Here is a 5,558-nt window from a genome sequence, read left to right as displayed (position 1 = left end):
ACTCTATAATTAGTTAGGTAAAAAAAGATAATTTTTCACGTTTTTATATTTTCAAATAACGACAATCAAAATGGTCATTTTTAACATTTTAGGTGTGGTTATTTTAAGGGTGATTTTTAGGGGTCTTGCCGAACTTTCTCACTCCCTCTATAATTATGATGATAAAAAAAGAGAATTTTTGACGTTTCTTTATTTTCAAATATCGACAATCAAAATTGTCATTTTTAACATTTTAGGTGTGGATATATTAAGTGTGGTTTTTAGGGGTCTTGCCGAACTTTCTCACTCCCTCTATAATTAGTGAGGTAAAAAAAGAAAAATTTTGACGTTTTAATATTTTCAAACATCGACAATCAAAATTGTGTTTGTCAGGTTTGAATGATGGGTGATTTGTAAGGTTGTAAGGGTATTCAACCCCTCAAAAAATAAAAATTTCGAAAACTCCTTCCGACGGAATATCATTTTTTGTCATCCTAAATGATTTTGGCAAAAAAAAATTCGGGGAAAAAAATCTTTAATTTCGTTCATATGAACGTTCGTAATTTCAAGTACATGCAGATTCCCACAGTTTTCTCGCCGATAGTAGTATGATTCTAGTTCCGCAGGATTTGTTTTATTGAATATCATGTAAAATATTGTGCTGATTACGAAAAAGTAGGGTGCCCCACCTCCTCTGAAAAATACCGGTGTTTCGAGATAATCGCGTTTTAATTATTTTTTAATTAATGCAATAGCTCTGTTACAATTTGGAGTTTTTCGAAAGTTTAAATATGTGGTCGGCTATAAAACCGATGTAGGAAGAGAAATGTTTTTCACCATTTTTTGATTCAATCAATTGTTAACATAAAAATAAACAATTCAGTTTAAATGTCCGGGAAGATAACATTGTTCTTATTATGGTTAAAATATTGATTTCACAGAAAAAAACTTCAAAAAAAGGTTGGACTACTCACAGAGAAGAACTTTTGTCCAAGAGAACATTTTTTGATAAAAGTGATCGATTTCGAGAAAACATCGATTAAAGAAATAACAAAATTCAGAGCCAGAATAGAAAGGTGGTTTTCTTTGCAGGAAGCAATTTTATGAAGAAATTTCTAGAGATAAAAGACACTTAGTTTTGGGTTTAATTCAACTTTCATTAGAAAAATGTATTATAATGTTTATATTTAACAAGTTAATGAGCATTCCTGAATGTACAAATTTGGACGTGCTGTACATTTTGGAATTTTAAATCAAATCTTCTGGAAATTTGTACATGGATAAAGGAAGCCCGAATTAAAGTATTAGCGTCAGCTAGTTTAAAATCAATTAATAACTATGCATGCTATAAACAATAAGAAACTAAGTCTCTTTATCAACTTCTAATAATCGCAGGGACTTGTAATAAAGCTGAATCATTTTCATAAAAATTAAATAATAAAATGGCTTTTAAAAAATATTACTATTACTTATACTTTATTTATTATTAAATTATTTTTATTTACTTTTTTTTGTTAAAATTTAATTGATCCTTATTGCTGCGATAAAGGAAAAGTTTACGGTGGCGGCATGGGGCCCCATAAACCATCCCAAATTTTTTCCGAGCCAAAGGCGTGAACTTGTCGCCCTGGCTAGTTGTGCTCGAGGTGAGAGCCCTTTGCAAGGGCGACAAGCTTACGCCTTTGACTCTGAAAAAATATGGGATGGTTTATGGGGGCCGCATGCCGCAACCGTAAACTTTTCCTTTATCGCAGCAATAAGGATCTATTACATTTTGACCAAAAAAATATAATTTAATAATAAACAAAGTATAAATAATAGTAATATTTTTTAAAAGCCATTTTATTATTTAATTTTCATGAAAATTATTCAGCTTTATTACAAGTCCCTGCGATTATTAGAAGTTGATAAAGAGACTTAGTTTATAACTGTTTATAGCATAAGGAGTTATTATTTGATTTTAAACTAGCTGACGCTAATTTAAATATAAAAAGGGCTAAAATGTTTGTTCATTTATATTGGAATTCATTTATTATTAAAACAGAATTATAATGCATATTTTAAAATGCAGTTGAAACAATATTGATGGATAAAATAAAAATGAGGGAAAATATTTCGTTCATTTGAACGTTCGGAACTTCAGCTACATCTAGTTAATCCCTTTTCCAGCCCCAAACATTTTTCACGTCAACAAACGCAGCCTAATTTTAATTGTTAATGACTATGGTTAATATGTATCCTATACATAAGAAATTTAAAATTCTTCAAAACAGCCACAATAATCAAAGAAGATAAACTTCGGTTGGATTATAGAATAGCTGGTACCACCCTTTATTTCATGGAATTTTTTTTCCAATATCAAAGTATTGGAACATGAAATTGAAGTAAATTTAAAGCGATTTATTAAAAGAAATCACTAAAATTATTGTTAATTGCATTATTATAAAATGTCAAATATGGGCGTGCCAAAAATTTTAATTTGTCATATTCAACTCAACATTAAAGTGTTTTTAGACATTCTTCCTGGGAAAAAAAGTATATATACGAAAAATTGTAATCTTTTTAAATAAAATGGAACATATTTTGTGAATTATTTTCATCAGTATAACCAATTATAGAAATTTCATTCGTAATTTTTTAAAAGTTGGAAAAGGAGTCGAGATGCTTTAGAATCTGAAATGACTTTCTTTAACAAATTACACTTATTTATATCTTTTTACCTTGCCGGGAATTGGAAAAGGACTTAAACGGTAAGTTAAATTCGGCAAATTCAAATTTTTGGTAGACCCATATTTGATACGTTATAATAATGTAACCAAAAATAATTTTAATGCTTTTTTTAATTTGCTTTGAATTAACTTCAATTTCTTGTTCTAATAGTTTGATTTTGGAAAAACAAAATTTCCAGGAAATAAAGGGGGGTACAAGCTATTCTATAATTTAATCAAACTTCATATTGATTCTTAAACGCCCAAAGTGAAATTATAATAAATAGAAAAAAAAACCTTTTTACAAAGTACTTATCCATTCTTATTTAAATTCCATAAATAATTGAAAGTTTCTAAGTTGACCATCTGTTTTGAAAAAGCGCAACGTCCAAGATGGCGGCCATGTTAAAAAAGCACGTGCTTTCGTAATTTTTGAAATTTATATTTTACGAGCACGAAGTTTGTGACAATATTTTGCCTGAGAACACTCTCTAGAGGGAGTTGAAGGTGTGCAAGTTTATTGTTTGTCATTTTGAAGGGTATTCTTTGAATTGGAGGAAAACATCTGTTTTTGGGATAAAACTCACCCTCCTCGCAACGGTACTCTGGTCGCGTGATCCAACGGAATTCAAGATACCGGTTGTGGGCCGGCAACGGGGAACGGGCCTAGTTGTTTCTTATCATGGACACAGTACAGTCACAGCCTATAAGAGAAGCGAGAAGCAACAGCGCGCACTACGCAACCATATTTTGGCATAAACCGTAAGGTGAATCAACAGGCTGTCGGATAACTAGTGGAGGGGATGAAACGAAATTTCCTCATAAAGAGGGTGGTTTTCGCGTGCCCCCCGCAAACACGCACTGAATGCCACTCGCACTCACAAGAAAACATAAGCCGCGCCGATCGATACCGACACTCGCGCAATGAGCACTTTCAGGGCCGGTGAAAACAAGACAAGGAAATAAAGAGTAGTGTAGTAAAACCAAAAAAAAATTGAGACCAGTAAAGATTCATAAATATTTCCAGAAAATGAGAGATTATCACTGGCGTTTCGAAACTTATTTTCGGACTGAAAGCAAACGCGAGAACACACAGATCAACACGCTAGCGCGTCTTTCGCGCGAATGTGCGTCCATGTGCACGTGGTCTGTCACAGTCAGTAGCACTGCTGCCGCTGGATTCAACCAACCACCGTGAACCACCTGTTACAATCAGACCTGATGCGCGCGCATCGAGAGCCGGCATGCTCAAGTTCGTCAAACAGGATCGTACACTGTCTACTTGGCGCCCCAACGTCAGTTAGGAGGAAGAATGAAAGATAATTAATTGAAAATGGGGGAAAGTGAGTAGAGATGGATCATAAATATGATGAAGCTTTTTGACAGATTTAAAAAATATCCCATAATTTCCTTTAAAATCCAATGAAATGACATAAAAGTTTTTTCAGTCCCTTAAAATGTTTCTAAATTCCCTTTGAAAGAAAACTTTGTTTTATGAAGAAGAAAAATAATTTCTTGCCATCAGCGAAAAGCTTTTCAGTTACTGACCTTTTATTGAGAAGATATATACAAAGCTTTAAAATTGCAGAAATTATACCGTGAGCGCAATCAGACCTATCTCACTAAACTTGAATCAGTTTGTGTCAAAATTTGTCAAGTGGGCCACTTTTTTTATGGGTTGTGATTTTTCTTCGGGAATGCGTGATAAGTTAGAGTTTTACATAAATAAAATGGTCCTGAAACCCTTTTGCAAAATTTTCATTTTTTGAGTCGTTATTGTTATTTAAATTTTTTAGCATTGTTCTCGTAATTAATTTTTTTCTCCCGATCGGTACAAACAATCCCCACAATTTTTGGCATGTTTCGTTAAATATGTTCATTTTATAAAATAAAAATCATATTACCATTCTTGCATAAATTTTGATGAAATGAGCAACCATTTTTATAAACAAATAGAATCCGTTCTAACTTTTCAATTGATTTCAATGCTTTAATTGACTAATTACGATAGCTCGTTTAAGGGCATGTGACGCTTACAGTTTCCCCGTATTTTTTTCCACAAAAATGAAAATGTTTAAAAACTGAATTCGGAGATACTACACGGAAAAAAAATTCTTGAGGCGAACGAGTGAATCGAGAATATATTAAACTCAAAGAAAGTGTACGCTTGGATTAGGTAAAACGTTTAGTTAGAAGAGTTAAACATTTAGTTACTTTATGTAAATTGTTCTCGTAAATCAGGAATTTGGACAAAATTGCTAAATTCGAAAGTTTTTTATTTTCGACAGATTATATATAATTGTATTATCTTCAGATTAGAAAAAAAATTTAGTTTTTAAAGAAATATATTAACTTACAGTAGCCAATTTTTCGTCTGGTATCGCGAAAATGAATTTCCCTGAAATCCGTGTAATACATTTGGAGGTCAAGTTTGTTGTTTTTATCGCGTTTCTTGATATTTCAATATAGTTATCGCCTACAATCAAAACAAATGTAAATTATTATAACTGCATCATAAACTCCATTTAATATTAACAATCGCGCACATTTTAAGCGGTAAAAAACGCTTAATTGTCCAAAGTAAATCTCAACTGTCACAGCTCCCGATTGGACCGTCGCCATTTCATTTCGCTGCTCCCATAATGCACCGGCGCTCTTCCGATAATTGCTTCAGACACCTATTCTTAATATCCCTATTATAGCTATACTTATTAGGGGTTTGACTATACGATATCGCTGGTATATGGAAAATTCTCAAGGATATTCATTTTCGCTGATCCAGAAATCTTTCTAAATTCCTTCGTTCGTTTTCAGCTAAATGTTTGGCTATAATAAGGAATAATATCCCTGTCACAGCTCACTTTTTTTTAC

General features: G+C 32.3%; 1 long non-coding RNA gene across 2 annotated transcripts in view; it reads right to left on the bottom strand.

The window, feature by feature from the left end:
• The window catches only part of LOC117172974, a 93,668-nt gene extending 89,844 nt beyond the window's left edge, over positions 1-3,824 (bottom strand). For both annotated transcript variants that reach the window (XR_004467087.1, XR_004467088.1), the window contains exon 1: positions 3,275-3,824. This is a non-coding gene — a long non-coding RNA (uncharacterized LOC117172974). The remainder of the gene's footprint in view (positions 1-3,274) is intronic.
• Positions 3,825-5,558: the final 1,734 nt, after the last annotated feature.

This window comes from Belonocnema kinseyi, chromosome 5 (genome assembly GCF_010883055.1).
Source record: "Belonocnema kinseyi isolate 2016_QV_RU_SX_M_011 chromosome 5, B_treatae_v1, whole genome shotgun sequence".
Lineage (NCBI taxonomy): Eukaryota > Metazoa > Arthropoda > Insecta > Hymenoptera > Cynipidae > Belonocnema > Belonocnema kinseyi.
The sequence above is the reverse complement of the archived record's forward strand: the minus strand, read 5'-3'. Positions and strand labels throughout refer to the sequence as shown.